General features: G+C 40.0%; 1 long non-coding RNA gene and 1 pseudogene across 2 annotated transcripts in view; one reads left to right on the top strand and one right to left on the bottom strand.

The window, feature by feature from the left end:
• LOC138440554 (uncharacterized) overlaps positions 1 to 16,529 on the bottom strand; it is a 29,655-nt gene extending 13,126 nt beyond the window's left edge. The window contains exons 1-4 of one of the 2 annotated variants that reach the window (XR_011257079.1): positions 16,357 to 16,529; positions 15,512 to 15,596; positions 3,259 to 3,339; positions 252 to 408 (exon numbers count right to left, since the gene is read on the bottom strand). This is a non-coding gene — a long non-coding RNA (uncharacterized lncRNA). The remainder of the gene's footprint in view (positions 1 to 251; positions 409 to 3,258; positions 3,340 to 15,511; positions 15,597 to 16,356) is intronic. The other variant, XR_011257080.1, reaches the window with a different exon arrangement.
• Positions 16,530 to 16,939: 410 nt separating this feature from the next.
• Positions 16,940 to 17,630, top strand: LOC138441646 (bcl-2-like protein 1; annotated as a pseudogene).
• Positions 17,631 to 18,884: the final 1,254 nt, after the last annotated feature.

Genomic DNA, 18,884 nt, shown 5'->3' with positions numbered 1-18,884 from the left:
GCTGAATATGGCTCCCTTCGCTATACAGTAGGACCTTGTTTCTTCTCTCCAAATGCGATAGTTGGCGTGTGCCAACCCCGACCCCAGACCATCCCTCTCCCTGCGCCTCCTCCCCACCCTCTGCAACCGCAAGTCTATCCTCTCCCTCTGCGAGTCCCAACCTGTTTTGCAGATGGGCCCATTTGTGCCGCGTTTTAGAGCCCACGCATAAGTGAGAGTGTGCGGCATTTGTCCTTCAGCTTCCGACTTACCTCACTCGGTATGATAAGCTTCTGCAAATGGCTCCATTTCATTCTTTTCACGGCTAAGCAATATTCCATTGTATGTACGCATCACGTCTGCTTTGTCCCTTCGTCTGTTGATGGACATTGGGTTGTCTCCGTGTCTTGGCTATTGTGAATAGTGCTGCTATAAACATAGGGGTGAAGGTATCTTTTTGAATTAGTTTTGTCCAGGTATATTGGCATGGGTTTTTAATTGAGGGAAAAACAATCAGATTTGGATTTAAAGAGGATATGTTCAGAGAGTTTGTGGGCAGGGGTTTTTCAGTTAGGAGACACTTGCCTGAGGGAAACCAGGTAGGAAAATTTTTTTTTAATAATTTAGATGAGAGATGATAAGGAGTTGAATCAAACCAATAAAAATGGGAAAATAGGAAAATCAAAGAGTTTGATTTTGTAAGTCGCTGCCCTAGAGCTCAGACAGATACTAACAGGTAAAGCTGATAGTGATCTAAATATTACTGAAAGGAAGCAGAGAGGCCATCCCAGAGGATGCCACTTTGGCATGGTGACTATTCTGAATTAAGTTGCTTATGGAACAGCTGGTGTAAGAAGCACACAGCTGTCTTCCTTTGCCCCTCTAGAAACAAGAGCTAAATCTCCCTTGTTAAAGGTCCTTTTCTGTACCAGGAAGTAGACAGAGATGCGTACCGCTGGAGACAGAATTTAGGGCTGACAGGGTGTGGAAACAAACCACGTTTTGGTCTGTAAGCAAACCGTTCATTTGCTACCCCAAGCCCAAACCCCTTTTGCTTGTCAGTTCTTCACAAATGTATTGTTTCCTTGTTTAAATGGTATAAAATTTGCCTGTTTTGGTCACTTCTTTGAGTCTCCTATTTTTAGGAGATCCCATACATAGAAAATTAAATTTGCTTTTCTGCTGTTAATCTGTCTTTGTCATTTTAACTGTTAGACCAGTCAAAGGACCTAGAAGGAAGGAACAGAAAATTTTCCTTCCTGACATTATTTCTGGTGGCACATAGCAAAGTTCTGTTAAGCAGTTTGCATTCTCTGCTCTGCAAATAAATAAGAACAATACTAATATGATATTCTAAAGTTCATTTTTGAGCAAATGTGGCCCATTATTCCTATAAAATATTTTTGTGGTTTTTAAAATTTTTAATTTATTTTTTACTTTATCCTTGGGATGTTTGCTTGCTACTCTAGAACTCTGTGAGGTATGTCCAAGTAAAAGACTGAAGCTATTAGAGGGATTTTTAAATTGGTTGGCTCTGACAAAGGGTGATTTTTAAGATGATGAATTTGATCTGTATGTACTGTGGTGTTAGGTAGATTACTTTATACATTTGTCAAGACCCATTGAACTGTACACTGTAAAGAGTGAAATTTACCCTATGTAAATTTTTAAAAAACCAACTAGAATTTTGTGTTAGGAGGACCCAAGATATTGGGAGAACCCAAAACTGACAAATTAATTTAACTGTATAACAAGTGTGTGACTTAACTACACTGAAGGGGTTATGGATAATAGGAGCTGACCCTAAGAATGTTGGAAAGTAGTGTTTTGGTTGGATAATCTAACTCTAAAGACAAAAGAAAAGAACTATTTACAAGCAGTACTCTGGCAGATTTGTTTCGTACAGCAGTATTTCAGCAGTTCTGACACTACACTATTTATATACTGGGGATGAACTATGCAGATAATGAGAGCCAGATTTCTCACTGCCAGAGAAGGAAGTTACAAAGGCATTAGAGAGGTCATGGAAAAGCCTCTGGTGCTAGATTAGAGTTGGTAATATCGTGATGAGCTCACTTGTTTAATGCTGTGTAGTATAGACAATGAAATAAGTACAGGTATGTGTGTATGTGGGCTGGTATACAGACATAGATTTCTTAGACCTGTCTGCTAAGAGAGCCTAGAAAGAGTGACCCTCCAATTGCAACAGATATATCTAATTCCCAGATCTTCGATCTATATACTGTTCTTCAGTAAAAGGGATCAAGTCTCCTTAGAGAAATGGCTGACTCTCAGTCTGGGGGCAATGAAGTGTAAGATTCTGGAGCATCTTATATAGTTCCAGAAAGTAAGGTCAAAAAAAGAGAAAAAGTAAAAAAAATTAAGGTAGGGGTATGTCAAAAGCACACAGGAACCAGTATAAAATAGATGGAATGGCTAAAGCAGAATAATTTGAGCAGCATAATAAATACAAATAGTATGGCATTATAACCTAGAGAAATAAACATGCCTAAGTTCCTATTTAAATAAATGAGTAACTGAATGATTAATGAGCAAATAGATGGGGAGGAAGGGATATTCCTCACAGATTTTGTTTTTGTTCAGTCACTAAGTTATGTTTGATGCTTTGCAACACCACAGGCTGCAGCATGCCAGGCTCCCCTGTCCTTCACTGTCTCCTGGAGTTGACCCAGATTCATGTTCATTGAGTGGTGATGCCATCCAGCTGTCTCATCCTCTGCCACCTCCTTCTCCTTTTGCCCTCAATCTTTCCCAGCATCAGGGTCTTTCCCAGAGTCAGCTCTTTGCATCAGGTGACCAAAATATTGGACCCTTAGAGATGAATTCCAATTAATAAATGCAGAAGACATGAAGGAAATAGAAAATCACCATCAGACACCATAGTAATATCTGCTGCAGGCAAGACCCACTGATAAATGCTAACATTAGTAGATGCAACTTTAAGAAGAAAGAGAATATTTGCATAGCCTCAAGATATTTCCTCTAAATATTTATTAGTTTATTATTTTATTAATGCCCACAAATTGTTTGATATTGTTCACTCTGGGAAATGGAGTTGGTTCCCTTCCTCTTGAGGGTGGTTTGGAAGAGAATATGGGAAAAGAAAGATAACTGTACAGTGGAGAGCCCTGGGCACTTAATCAAGTGGTCAAAGTTAACATCACCTGAAATAAGTCATATTGATAGCATATACCCCCTGAAATGGTACAGTGGGTAAAGCACTTCACTCCTATGGTGTTCTTCCCCCAAATCCATTACCTGAGTTTAGGCATTGGAAAACGTCAGACGAACACAACCTGAAGGACGGTCTACAAGCTCCGGGACGAGAACCACTCAGAACTATCAGGGCATGAAAGACAAAGAAAGGTTGAGAATCTGCCTCACAGGAGGAGACGGAGGAGACGTGGCACCTAAATCAACGGGCAGTCCTGGATCAGATCTTGGGACAGAAAAAGAACATTAATGGGAAAAAATACCAAAATTAGAATAAAGCCTGCAGTTTAGTAAATCAGTTCAGTTCAGTCACTCAGTCATGTCCAACTCTTTGCGACCCTATGAATCGCAGCACGCCAGGCCTCCCTGTCCATCACCAACTCCCAGAGTTCACTCAGACTCACGTCCATTGAGTCCCAGATGCCATCCAGCCATCTCATCCTCAGTCATCCCCTTCTCCTCCTGCCCCCAATCTCTCCCAGCATCAGAGTCTTTTCCAATGAGTCAACTCTTCACATGAGGTGTCCAAAGTACTGGAGTTTCAGCTTTAGCATCATTCCTTCCAAAGAAATCCCAGGGCTGATGTCCTTTAGAATGGACTGGTTGGATCTCTTTGCAGCCCAAGGGACTCTCAAGAGTCTTCTCCAACACCACAGTTCAAAAGCATCAATTCTTCGGCGCTCAGCCTTCTTCACAGTCCAACTCTCACATCCATACATGACCACAGGAAAAACCATAGCCTTGACTAGATGGACCTTTGTTGGCAAAGTAATGTCTTTGCTTTTGAATATGCTATCTAGGTTGCTCATAACTTTTTTTCCAAGGAGTAAGCATCTTTTAATTTCATGGCTGCAGTCACCATCTGCAGTGATTTTGGAGCCCCCCAAAATAAAGTCTGACACTGTTTCCACTGTTTCCCCATCTATCTCTCATGAAGTGATGGGACCGGATGCCATGATCTTCGTTTTCTGAATGTTGAGCTTTAAGCCAACTTTTTCGCTCTCCTCTTTCACTTTCATCAAGAGGCTTTTTAGCTCCTCTTCACTTTCTGCCGTAAGGGTGGTGTCATATGCATATGTGAGGTTATTGATATTTCTCCCAGCAATCTTGATTCCAGCTTGTGCTTCTTCCAGACCAGTGTTTCTCATGATGTACTCTGCATAGAAGTTAAATAAGCAGGGTGACAATATACAGCCTTGACGTACTCCTTTTCCTATTTGGAACCAGTCTGTTGTTCCATGTCCAGTTCTAAATGTTGCTTCCTGACTTGTATAAAGTTAATTTCTTAGTTTTGATGAATGTGTCATGGTTGTTTAACTTAGGAGAAACTGGGTGAAGGGTATATGGGAGCTGTCCTTGTGATTCTTCTGCAAATATAAATTATTTCAGAATAAAGTTTGTTAAAGATGACTGGTCCCAAACCACTTTCTCTTTCACTGTAAAATAATGTCTATTTCCAAGTGCTGAAGGACAAGGCAAAGATAACATTGACTTCTAAAATATATCAAGAGGCTTTTATCAAGAAATTCTTTAGAAATCATTTAAACATTACCCGAGGCTTTGACATAAAAACCTCAAGGAAAATGTTTTTAAACCTAAAGTATCTAGAAGAAAAGTTAATTACTACTCATTGATTTAGTAAGACACATAAATACTTCTAATTCTCCTACTTATGAACTCTGTCTATAAGTTTTATAAGATTTGTACATTTGTAAGTTTTGCTTGCAAGGCCATGGAGACCCTACTGAAAAAATTAGAGGTGTTATTGTTGGATGTTTTGGATGGAACTATATCACCTGATGAATGCTTCACAGTGAACAAAGGGTTTCCAAAAATTTCTAACTAAATGGATGGGTAGAACCAATAGTATGATAATTGGCATTAAAATAAAGCCCCAAACTTATTTATGATTAAATCCTTAAATGTGAACTACTAACACTTCCTTATTAATTTTGCATGTTATTAAAAAAAAATCCCCAGAAACATGCTGGATTTACCTCTAAGATGCTTTTCTTAATGTGCAACAAATACGCTGAGCAAGTCAGATCCTGTTGCTGCTTCCAAACACTGCTAAGGCCCTTAGAACAAGAAATTTGTATTGCGACTTTTGCTGGGTTTTGATCACTTTGTATGGGACTTCTCAACCATATGGTGCATATAGAATCTTTCTGATTAAAAGAGCCAAGGAGGGTCCCCTGACGCAGAAGGAGGTGCTCCCTTGTATTGCCCTGGTTGTCTTTCATACTTGCTTCATCTCTTACATCAAGGTGAAAAACCCCTACGCTTCCTAGAAACGTGTCGAAAAATTTCCCAAGTAGTCACAACAATGCATTCTCTAAGAAGGGCAGCCTGCCATGGAGGAGAAGTCCTGCATGTGATGTACCTCAGTCTGTAACTGACAGAAGTTACTGATTTCTACACCATTTCCATTATTAAAGTGGCGACTATGCTGTCGAGAAGTGCTTGGCCCAGTAACTGCAACTGAGGAGGTTACAGCTGAAGACTGATGAAAGCGACGTGTATTTCGCAGATCAGCTTTGTTGTATTGGTCGTAAACCCGATCCGTTGCCAGAACGGGCAATGAAGAGTTCGGCTTCGACACAAGCGTTTATGAGCATGTTCTCAGTGCGTTGGTGACCGGTTTTTCAGTCACCTACATGCTAGATCCAGTGCTAAGCTCTGGAGTTGGATATGATCATATGTAAATTCACCTTCCTTACCACGAAGGGGTGAGAAAGGCAGGACCACCACTGCTGTGCTTGAAGATGATGACTTGGTTTTGAGCAACACAGCATTCACTTTGTTCAGCCACCAAATCAAGCAAGTGAGTGATACTTGCTCAGTCATGCCTGACTCTTTGCAACCCCATGAAGCCCGCCAGGCTCCTCTGTCCATGGAATTCTCCACACAAGAATACTGGAGTGGGTTGCCATTTCCTTCTCCAGGGAATCAAGCAAGGAACCAATGCAAATAAGACAACCAGACCTATCGTACATGATGGATTGCACGGGTTCAGCTCCCCGGTTCTTTATTGCTTATGGAAGCACATTTGAAAGTTCAGCAGGCTTTTCTGTCTTCTTAGAGTGAGAGATCCACGTAGAGGCACCTAAGACTTTGGGGTCACTGACCTTTACACTTTTATTACAGTTGGTAAGATGGGAATAGTGAGACAGCTATGTGGTCCTCAAGGATTGGTACCAATACCATAGAAAGTGTGACTTTATTCAACTTAAGCCATGTACCCCAACATCTGGAATCTGGGTTCACAGTCTGTTGGGAGGCAAAACTGCATAGCTATGTAACTCTCACAGAGTAGTGGTTATTAACTGAATTTGTTTGTGTTTTATTTCTTATTGAGCCGTTCGATCTACTGATTCCAGTACAGTAGGCCTGGCCAGAGTCTGGCGCAGTCCATTGGTTGAGGATGCAGCTGCCGGTCCTTGTTGCTAACTGCCTTCTCACAGCTCTCCATGGTGTACACGGACGCAGTTGCCTCTGCAAACTGGCGGCGGTACATACATTGGCGCATGTATGTAGAATCTAGAAAAAGCTGCTGATGAACTTATTTTCAGGGTAGGAATAGAGATGCAGAATAGAGAACAAACTTTGGGCAGAGCAGAGGTGGAGGAGAGGGCGGGATGACCCGACAGTTTAGCACTGAAACACACGTTACCTTAAGGGATACAGTCAGGGGTGGGCTGCTGGGTAACCCAGGGAGCCCGACACTGTGCTCAGGGACTGGGGAGCAGGGCGGGCCGGGGTCGGGGAGGTGTGGGGCAGAGGACATATATATACGCTTATGGCTGATTCGCGTTGCTGTGAGGCAGAGACCAACACAGCATTGTAAAGCAACTATCCTCCATTAAAAAAATAAGTAAATGAAAGGGGTAAAGAAGAGAGGACAGCAATTTTCATTCCTTTTCCAACAGATCTGACTAGAGTGGAGTCATTATGCCTATCAAAATAAACGCTACAAGTTTATGAACAAACCAACGTAAGTTCTAGTGCTACTTTAAAATCTCTGAAATCTCTTTATTTCAAACTTTGAAATAAATTATAATGTAGATCACTGCAACCAGATAATGTTATCTCTGAGCAAGGCTGAGACAGTATTATTTTGCTGTTGTTAAAAAAACAAAAACAAAAAACAACCTGTCATTAGTTTTCAGACAAGTTAGCAAATTGCACCTACTTTTATTTCTGATTTTGCATTTGTAATTTCTTTTTAATAAAAATTCTATAAGCATGAGATCTCATGACACTTAAAACCCATCCATAAACATTTAACAACATTCTATTGTTTTGCTTATTTCCAAATATCTCAGTATATTTGTTTGTTATTTTAGTTTTTACTATTTTTCATTTAATTGTTGATATTCCACAAGGATAAAATTGTCATTATTATTAGTCAGTCAGTCAGTCAGTTCAGTTGCTCAGTCATGTTCGACTCTTTGTGACCCCATGAATCGCAGCACGCCAGGCCTTGCTGTCTATCACCAACTCCCAGAGTTCACTCAGACTCACGTCCATTGAGTCCCAGATGCCATCCAGCCATCTCATCCTCTATCTTCCCCTTCTCCTCCTGCCCCCAATCCCTCCCAGCATCAGAGTCTTTTCTAATGAGTCAACTCTTCGTGTGAGGTGGCCAAAGTACTGGAGCTTCAGCTTCAGCATCAGTCCTTCCAGTGAACACCCAGGACTGATCTCCTTTAGGATGGACTGGTTGGACCTCCTTGCAGTCCAAGGGACTCTCAAGAGTCTTCTCCAACACCACAGCTCAAAAGCATCAGTTCTTCAGCGCTCAGCTTTCTTCACAGTCCAACTCTCACATCCATACATGACCACAGGAAAAACCATAGCCTTGACTAGATGGACCTTTGTTGGCAAAGTATTATCTCTGCTTTTGAATATGCTATCTAGGTTGGTCATAACTTTTCTTCCAAGGAGTAAGCATCTTTTAATATCATGGCTGCAGTCACCATCTGCAGTGATTTTGGAACCCCAAAAAATAAAGTCTGATTAGTAGCTAATACTTAAAACTAAGTGCTAGTCCTCGTTCTACACGCATCACTTTAACTTAAGCCTTCAATGATACTATGAAGATACTCTTAAAATCTATGTTTTACAAATGAGAAAACAAACACGAGAAGGCTATGGTCCAGAAGTTACACAGTAAGAGGCAGAGCTGGGTGTGAACGCAGGCTCTTTGGCCCACTTAAGCTCCGCTGTAAGTATATATGGAAGCTTTCAAAGAAATGGACAGATAGAAAGGTAAAATGTTAGAAAGCACAAATAAGCATGTTTTGATAAAATGGAATCCAAACTAAAGGTATTACTCAAAATCAATACCATAAAATATAGTATGTTAAGGGGAAGTATAGCACTAAATTTAGCTCCTTCCTCACAATCAAGGAAATGTGATCAGATTCATCACTCACAGGACTTATGGGAAAACTTAAATTCTCCTTAGACAAAGTGAGGTAAATGTGTACATTTAGGGCCCTGAATCCTATTCTGCATAACACTGCAAATTGAGACCATATATTACCAAAAGGCACCTAAAGACACTTAGCTTTAAAACACTGCTGCTTACAAATGTATGTTCTATAATAATCTAGTTCTGAAATACTATATATGCCAAAGAGATTGCATGACATAAATGAGACAATTATCCATAACTCAGTTACTGCAAAGCTTAACCAGTAATTTAGTCAAACAGAATGCAAATTTTATCTCTCTCCAAATTCTTAAACTTTACTGAAAGGAGTATAAGTCTCTTGACACTAAAGGAAAATGCTGACAGTCTCATGAACCCTGCTGATATTTTTAAAATTTATTTTTTATTGAAGGATAATTGCTTTACAAAATTTTGCTGTTTTCTGTCAAACTTCAACATGAGTCAGCCATAGGTATACATACAACCACTCCCTTCTGAGCCTCCGTCCCATTCAACTCATCCCACTGTTGGAGGTTGATACAGAGCCCCTATTTGAGCTTCCTGAGCCACACAGCAAATTCCCATTGGCTATCTATTTTACATATGGTAATGTAAGTTTACTATTTTATATTATGGCAAAATACACAGAAGAACGGTACAAAAAAGATCTTCACGACCCAGATAATCACGATGGTGTGATCACTCATCTAGAGCCAGACATCCTGGAATGTGAAGCCAAGTGGGCCTTAGAAAGCATCACTATGAACAAAGCTAGTGGAGGTGATGGAATTCCTACTGAGCTATTTCAAATCCTGAAAGATGATGCTGTGAAAGTGCTGCACTCAATATGCCACCAAATAGGGAAAACTCAACAGTGGCCACAGGACTGGAAAAGGTCAGTTTTCATTCCACACACAAAGAAAGGTAATGCTAAAGAATGGTCAAACTACCACACAATTGCACTCATCTCACATGCTAGTAAAGTAATGCTCAAAATTCTCCAAGCCAGGCTTCAGCAATATGTGAACTGTGAACTCCCTGATGTTCAAGCTGGTTTTAGAAAAGGAAGAGGGACCAGAGATCAAATTGCCAACATGTGCTAGATGATGGAAAAAGCAAGAGAGTTCCAGAAAAACATCTATTTCTGCTTTATTAACTATGCCAAAGCCTTTGACTGTGTGGATCACAATAAACTGTGGAAAATTCTGAAAGAAATGGGAATACCAGACCACCTAACCTGCCTCTTGAGAAATCTGTATGCAGGTCAGGAAGCAACAGTTAGAACTGGACATGGAACAGACTGGTTCCAAATAGGAAAAGGAGTACATCAAGGCTGTGTATTGTCACCCTGCTTATTTAACTTATATGCAGAGTACATCATGAGAAACGCTGGGCTGGAAGAAATACAAGTTGGACTCAAGATGCCGGGAGAAATATCAATAACCTCAGATATGCAGGTGACACCACCTTTATGGCAGAAAGTGAAGAGGAACTAAAAAGCCTCTTGATGAAAGTAAAAGAGGAGAGTGAAAAAGTTGGCTTAAAGCTCAACATTCAGAAAACGAAGATCATGGCATCCGGTCCCATCACTTCATGGGAAATAGATGGGGAAACAGTGGAAACAGTGTCAGACTTTATTTTGGGGGGCTCCAAAATCACTGCAGGTGGTGATTGCAGCCATGAAATTAAAAGATGCTTACTCCTTGGAAGAAAAGTTATGACCAACTTAGATAGCATATTCAAAAGCAGAGACATTACTTTGCTGACTAAGGTCCATCTAGTCAAGGCTATGGTTTTTCCAGTGGTCATGTATGGATGTGAGAGTTGGACTGTGAAGAAGGCTGAGCGCTGAAGAATTGATGCTTTTGAACTGTGGTGTTGGAGAAGACTCTTGAGAGTCCCTTGGACTGCAAGGAGGTCCAACCAGCCCATCCTAAAAGATCAACCCTAGGATTTCTTTGGAAGGAATGATGCTAAAGCTGAAACTCCACTACTTTGGCCACCTCATGCGAAGAGTTGACTCATTGGAAAAGACTCTGATGCTGGGAGGGATTGGTGGCAGGAGGAAAAGGGGATGGCCGAGGATGAGATGTTGGTTGGCATCATGGACTCGATGGACGTGAGTCTGAGTGAACTCTGGGAGTTGGTGATGGACAGGGAGGCCTGGCGTGCTGTGATTCATGGGGTCACAAAGAGTTGGACACGACTGAGCCACTGAACTGAACTGAACTGAGCTGAATGTAAGTTTCCCTGTTACTCTTTCCATACATTTCACCCTCTCCTCCCCTCTCCCCATTTACAGGGCAACAGTGAAGAAACAGACATAGAGAATAGACATGTGCTGATTTTTGAATAATTGTCACTTTAATCACAAACAGTAGTTCTAGTCATTAATTGGAGTTTCCAGGTGTGTGTAATTTTGCAGTTTTGAAGTTGATCTATGTCAGGGAACGTTTAATTTTAAGGAAGCCTATATGTTGTTTTTCGTTTCTCAAGGGCCCTCTGTTCCTTATCAGTTCCTGGAAAACAGGAATGAACAGAGATGCACACAGTTCTCAGGACTGAGGTCATGCGGCAGAACACACACCTGGGTTCCTTTCAGTAACCTTTACTTTTCTGTAAAACTACTTAGTCATGTTCCTATTTCCAATACATGGGTTGCCTTCTGGCCCTGTGACGACTGTTGTTCCCCTAGTAACTGTTGTTATGGGCCCATGACGATTGTTATTCCCTTAGTTACTGTTGTGATGTGTCTGGTTACGGTGTTTTTCCTTTATTTTTTTCCTAAAGCTTCCTTGTATTACAATATATAAACACACTGCCATGAATAAAACACCCTGTTCCACTGGAGACTTGGGTTCCCCGCGTCCTACTTTCCTTTGCCTTCTTTTCATCGACTCCTTCCTCAGGCTCTGGTCTGTCAAGAAGAGCATAACAGGGGGCACCCGAACAGGGCCCTGGAGTACGCCCTTGGCAAGCGGACGGAGTGACTGTGGACCTACTGAGGTCGGTAAGTGCGGGGTTATGAGACAAACGGCTGGAAAGCCCCACCACTTTTTTACTTTGCTTCATCATTTATTTAAGGTTCAAGGAATTGAACATAATCCCTGGTTCCTTAATGAAAGCAATTTTGATTTAAAGATTTGGAACCAGGTTAGAAAGAATGTTAAATGAGCCATAAGACAGGGAAAAAATATTCCAATAGATTTCTAGCCCTTATGGGCCCTCATTAAAGCCATGATTTTGCCATGTCAAGAAAATTCTAGCCTCCCTGATATTCGACAACAGGCAGCACATTTGTTACATGAACATAAATTAGATGATAAAATTTTACAAAAGGCCCAATTAAAACAACATAAAACGTTTCAAAATTATCCCACCAGCCCTTCTCCAGCTGCCCCAAGTGCTCCTCCTCCTTGCAACAGACACCAAACCAGAAGTCATCTCAACCCAAGGACAAAGGACTCTGACAATGACTCTTCAGAGGCTCTTTTTGACACTAAAGCTAACGATGCTTTCCTTAATGACGACGATAAGCCTTTAACACACACTCATATTTATGAAAAAACACTATCTACTCATTCTCCTTCACGACAAAGGCTTTCTGAATTACTAGACTGGGACATGAAAAACGAATCCTTTCTAGCATTCACTATGCCACACCTGCCCTTAGCCAAACAAAGCCTTGCCAGATATAAACTCCAGATAGTTGAGCCACCTGACCCTAATAAAGATGGTCCAGATTTAGAGCCCAACATATGGATATGGGTAAACCCCAACCTTGTGTTCCCCCCTGAAAAGCTAAAGTAAATGAAACCTGAAGATAGCCACACAAAAATATTTCAAGGACCTAATGAAGCCTATGGTAATTTTTTAGCGAGATTGAAAGTTGCTATTTCCCATAATGTTATTGAAAAAGAGACCAAAATACAGCTAAAAAAACTGCTTTCTTATAAAAATGCAAACAAAAAATGTTAAAGAGCTATTGCTCCAATTCATGAGTTTGAGACTATTATTAATTACTTAAAGGCTTATCACAATTTAGGATCAGAAACTCAAAAAATATAAATATTAACTGAAACAATGGTTGCTACCTTTAAAAAGAGATATAAAAGATGTTTAACATGTGGAGATAAAACATTTTAAAAAGGATTCTCCTAAAAAACACACACAAAACAATTAAAACAATTAAAAAAAAAAAAACCCTCCAGAAATTTGCCCTCATTGCCCTAAGGGGATACATTGGGCCAGAAAATTCCAATCTAAATGTGATATTGTAAGGAAGCCTATTTTGGAAAACTCCAAGCTGTGGACTTCCCGGGTCCCATCAACAAAAAACCAGGGACAAACTCCATTTTTTCCCTCAAACCCTCGACATCTGACAGTGCTACCATCAATATACCAGCCCTGAATGATTTTCTCCTTTTTCCTCAAGCAGTCCCTTCTAAAATATCTACTGGACTTTTTGGACCCCTACCCCCACAAAATTTTGGTCTTTTATTTGGCCAATACTGTTCACCCTAGAGTAATTGATTCAGATTATAAGGGAGAAATTCAAATTATAATGTCTCTCAGATATTATGACAATTCAAAATGAGAGACAAAATTGCTCAATTATTTCTTTTATCTTACATTTCTATTAACTCCTCTAATGATGTACAGACAGATGCATTTGACAATTCAGATCAAAAACAATCCTTATGGGCATCAGTAGTATCTGAATATACCCAACCAAATGTAAGTATCAAAATTAATGGCAAAAAATTTTCTGGTCTCCTTGATATTACTATTATTTCCAAATATTTATGAGCCAAATCTTGGCCTATACAGAAAATTTCTTGCCAAATTACAGGAGTTTCTCAAACCAAAATACAAGAGGTTTATCAAAATGTCCAAATGTATCCATCAGCTCAGTTCAGTCACTCAGTCATGTCCAACTCTTTGCGACCCCATGAATCACAGCACGCCAGGCCTCCCTGTCCATCACCAACTCCCGGAGTCCACTCAGACTCACGTCCATCGAGTCAGTGATGCCATCCAACCATCTCATCCTCTGTCGTCCCCTTCTCCTCCTGCTCCCAATCCCTCCCAGCATCAGAGTCTTTTCCAATGAGTCAACTCTTCGCATGAGGTGGTCAAAGTAGTGGAGTTTCAGCTTTAACATCATTCCTTCCAAAGAAATCCCAGGGCTGTTCTCCTTCAGAATGGACTGGTTGGACCTCTTTGCAGTCCAAGGGACTCTCAAGAGTCTTTTCCAACACCACAGTTCAAAAGCATCACTTCTTCAGAGCTCAGCTTTCTTCACAGTCCAACTCTCACATCCATACATGACTACTGGAAAAACCATAGCCTTGACTAGATGGACCTTAGTTGGCAAAGTAATGTCTCTGCTTTTGAATATGCTATCTAGGTTGGTCATAACTTTTCTTCCAAGGAGTAAGCATCTTTTAATTTCATGGCTGCAGTCACCATCTGCAGTGATTTTGGAACCCCCCAAAATAAAGTCTGACACTGTTTCCACTGTTTCCCCATCTATTTCCCATGAAGTGATGGGACTGGATGCCATGATCTTCGTTTTCTGAATGTTGAGCTTCAAGCCAGCCAGCCTACAACATTACGACCGTACGTGATAGATGCACTTCTTAATTTAATAAAATGAGATTTACTTATGCAATGACAAACTCAAATATGCATTCCACATTTTTCCTAGGGGCCACTGCTCACTTAACAAACAATACAATTATTAAAATAACTTGAAAAGGTGACAAGCCTATTTAGACAAAACAATGGCCCCTTACAAAAGAGAAACTAAAAGCTACTAAGAAACTTATTGATACACATTTAAAGTGAAAACATATTAAAAAATTTTGTTCTCCTGGAAATTCTCCCATTTTTGTAATTAAAAAAAAAACTGACAAATTACATTTTTAAGAGACCTTCAAAAAGTTAATGCATCTATAAAACCTATGGGTACATTGCAACCAAAAATTCTATCACCTACCATTATTCCTCAAAACTGACATATTATTATTATAAATGTACAGGATTGCTTTTTTACTATACCTTTACACCCTCTAGACCGAGAAAGGTTTGCCTTCCCTCTTCCTTTTCCTAATCATATTGGGCCCCATAAATTATATCAATAGACTGTATTGCCTCAAAAAATGATGAATTCTTCCACCATATGTCAATATTATGTAGTCAAAGCCTCTGAACCTGTGAAAAAACAATTTCATGACTTTCTTGTTATTCTTTATATAGATGATATATTGTTTTTGGCTCCATCTGTTTTAAAAAGTCAACAAATGTTTGACATAGCTCAACAATGCTTAAAAGATTCTAAATTAATCATTGCCCCTAAAAAGATTCAAACCTCTAGACCAAACCTTACTTAAGATCTATTGTTAATAGACAACATATTACTCCCCAACTAATACAGATTCATGTTGATAAATTATCAACCTTGAATGACTTTCAAAAACTTTAAGACAATATAAACTGGATTAGACCCTCTTTAAAAGTGCAGTCGCTCAGTCATGACTGACTCTTTGCGACCCCATGGGCTGTAGCCTATTAGCCTCCTCCATCCATGTGATTTTCCAGGAAAGAGTACTGGAGTGGGTTGCCATTTCCTTCTCCAGGGGATCTTCCCCACCCAGGGATTGAACTTGAGTTTCCCGCATTTCAAGCAGATGCTTTACCGTCTGAGCCACCAAATACTTTAAAAGGAGATCCAGATTTAAATAGCCCTCATTCACTTTCACAAGACACACACACACACACACACACACACACAAACTCTGTTTAATACAAAATAAATTATACAAAAACGATATCTTACTCATATTAGGCTTGAATTACCTTTAGAGTTGTTTATACTCCTCTCTCTCCATTCTCCCACAAGACTTCTTGCCCAACAAGAATACCCAATAAAATGGATAAGTACCTATTTTGAAGAGACAATGGATATACACCCATTTTGTCTGTCTTGATTTTATCACTCTAATAATCAACAACAAAAAAATATAACTAAGACTTTAATTAGCTCCTATCCTCACCAAATTATATTGCCTATTAATAAAGCTCAACTTAAAAATACATTACAAACTTCTACCGATTTCCAAATAGCTTTCTCAGACTACTTTTAAAAAATTTCATTTCATTATCCCTCTAATAAACTTTGAAATTTCTTCAAAAATATTACATTTATTATCTCTCACATTGTTATATCACAACCTATACCTCAAGCTGATGTTTTCTATATAGATGAGACTAAAAACACCAAAGCCCCATTTTGGTCTCTCAAAAAATATAAAGTCTTTTATACTAAATTTCATTCTGCTCAACAAAATAAATTATATGCTCTTATTCAGGTTATTCACCTACATCCTTACCTTATCAATATAATTTCTGACTTCTCATATTCAGTTTTTGTATTAAAAAATATAAAAACTTCTAGTATAGTTCTAATCAATCTATTATTCAACAACATTTTCTTGAATTACAATCTATTTTTAGGAACCACACTTCCGCCATTTCACACACTGAAACTACAAATAGAAAAATTTTTAAAGGAGGAATACACAGGAACAATTCTGTCTTCTCTATCCAGAGCAGACTCCACTAGATTCCAAACGCAAGATATTCTTTAATCCTATAACTATTGTTAATACAGCTTTATTTGTTTTAAAATTTTAAAAACTTACCACAAGTTGGTATCTTGACATAAGCAGAAAAACATTTCTTAGAATTGAAAGACACTTCTCTTCCTCTGCCTGGCTGGTATCAAGACAGGCTAACTAAACAATGGAAATCTAGGAAATTAATCTTACAGGGAAAGGGGTATGCTTGTATTTCTCCAGATAGATCCAACAAAATCAACTGGCTTCCTCTTTGAAAGATCTGCCCCCAGGAGAGCATCCGGTGTTCAAAATAGAGGAAAAAAAAAAAAAGCGGCGAAATTCCTGGGAAGAAAAAAATTCCAGTACAAGCCATGGCGACTCTAAAAAATCTGCAAGAAACACCACCCTCAACGTCATCAACCTTATGATCTCCTTACCTAGGGATAAACAAAAACCCTTACCAATCAAGCTAAAAATCTGGCTTCTCAACAGGGAATGCCTCAGAATCCAGAAAATATTTTTGTTGCTATACTTGCTTTGCTTGCTTTTGCTTCCCCCACTCAAGCTGAATTAATTAATCATACTTATTGGACCTATATACATAACCCCCTTTTTTACTACAGGTATTTTAGGCAATAGACTGGTGAAACCCATCCTTATTATAAAAATGTCTCAGAGCAACTGAGAGCTGGTGGTTGACTTTCTCTCTTACAAGCTTTCCCAGAAAGGATACAGCTGGAGTCAATTTAATGATGTGGAGGAGAACTGAGGCCTCAGAAGGGACAAAATCAGATATGGAAACCCGAATGCCATCAATGCCAACCCATCTTGGCACCTGGTGCATAGCCCTGCGGTGAATGGAGCCACTGGCCACACAGAAGCCTGGACGCCCGGATAGTGGTCCCGTGACAATAGCACAGCAAGCCCCAAGGGAGACAGGCAGCGAGTTTGAACTGAGGCACCAACAGACGGTCAGCGACCTGACGTCCCAGCTCCACACCACCCCAGGGACAGCATATCAGAGCTTTGAACAGGTAATGTATGAGCTCTTCTGGGACGGGGTGAACTGGGGTCACACTGTGGCCTTTTTCTCCTTCGGGGGGGCACTATGCATGGAAAGCATAGACAAGGAGATCCAGGTATTGGTGAGTCAGGTCATGACTTGGATGGCCAGCCAGCTAAATGACCACCTAGAGCCTTGGATCCAGGAGAATGGCGGCTGGGACGCTTCTGTGGAATTCTATGAAAACAAGACAGCAACCGAGAGCCAAAAGGGCCAGGAGCGCTTCAACTGCTGGTCCCTGACGGCCGTGACTTTGGCTGGTATAGCTCTGCTGGGCTCGCTCTTCAACTCATAGTGACTGTTCCTTTCATTACAGTCATTCGTGTTTTGCACAAGCTTGTGTTCCCCTTCCTTTTGTTACAGCTATAGAGACCTTACAATTTAACAAGACTCTACACTTTGTGACTTGTATAGATTACAAAATGTATACTTGTCTTAATTCCTCTGTTTCTTTGAAAAATGAACCCCTCGAAAGAGGGTTACATGGCAGGACTTGCCTCCCATCTACTCACTAAATTCCTCCGGTGATCTAAACAATTCATTGGATGGTTAATTTTTGGCATTTTGGGATTAATAGCTATTTGCATTACTGCCGCTATTGCAGACATCGCTTTACAAACCTAAATTCAAACACACAACTTTATTCAAAATTGGACCAAAGATGCTCATATTATGTGGGCTGCTCAGGCTCAGATGACGAAATTCAAGAAGAAATACAGGAACTAAAAACGTCCAATGAGTCAGAGATCAATTAATAGATTTACAAAAACAAGTAATACTAAAATGCGATTGGAATTCTACACAATTTTGTATCACTTTTGTTTGGTTCAACTATAGTGCTTACAACTGGGAACAAATTAAATTTCACTTGAAAGACGTACATGATGATGCTTCCCTAAATGTACAATTATTGCAAAAGAAAATCTTTGAAACCTTCCCTAAAAGTCTGTCCTCTTGCAATAATTTGGAAACTTTAGCTGAATAGCTAGCTGATCAATTATCTGGGCTAGATCCTTGAAGACAGTTCCAAAGCATTACTCACAGTATTGGGTTTGATGCTGTAACAGTGGTGATTGTCCTGGTAATTGCCAGGGTCCAGCCCATGTGGATCCAGGGTAATTCAAAGTGGGGATGGCATGGCGAGGAAAAACTTATTTATTTAGAAATATAAAGAGAGATTGGGAAGAAACAGTGTAGTAGGAAAATTTAGTGGAGAAAAGATGCTGAATAACTTGGTTTACATGGAGAACTAATAAAACCTCAGGACAAGAGATTTGCACCATCTACGTTAGGCCACTGGCGCCCGTTTGAATAGCGGAGGGTGCCCCTCCTTGGGCTCCCTCTCTCGTGGGTCTTAGAAGCCAGGGCAAGTAAGTAGACATGGCGAGCCTCCACGCCCCAGATGGGAATTCAGCCTGAAAATAGAGTAAGAAAAGACACAGGGGAACCAGTCTTTCCAATGACTGGCCCATCCTCCATTGTCCAGAAAGGCCTTTTATACTTTTGATTGTACATAGAGATCAATGGATAATACAAAATTATGCAGTGT

This window comes from Ovis canadensis, chromosome 5, assembly GCF_042477335.2.
Source record: "Ovis canadensis isolate MfBH-ARS-UI-01 breed Bighorn chromosome 5, ARS-UI_OviCan_v2, whole genome shotgun sequence".
Classification (NCBI taxonomy): Eukaryota; Metazoa; Chordata; class Mammalia; order Artiodactyla; family Bovidae; genus Ovis; species Ovis canadensis.
Note: the sequence above shows the minus strand (reverse complement) of the source record. Positions and strands in the feature narration are given on the sequence as shown.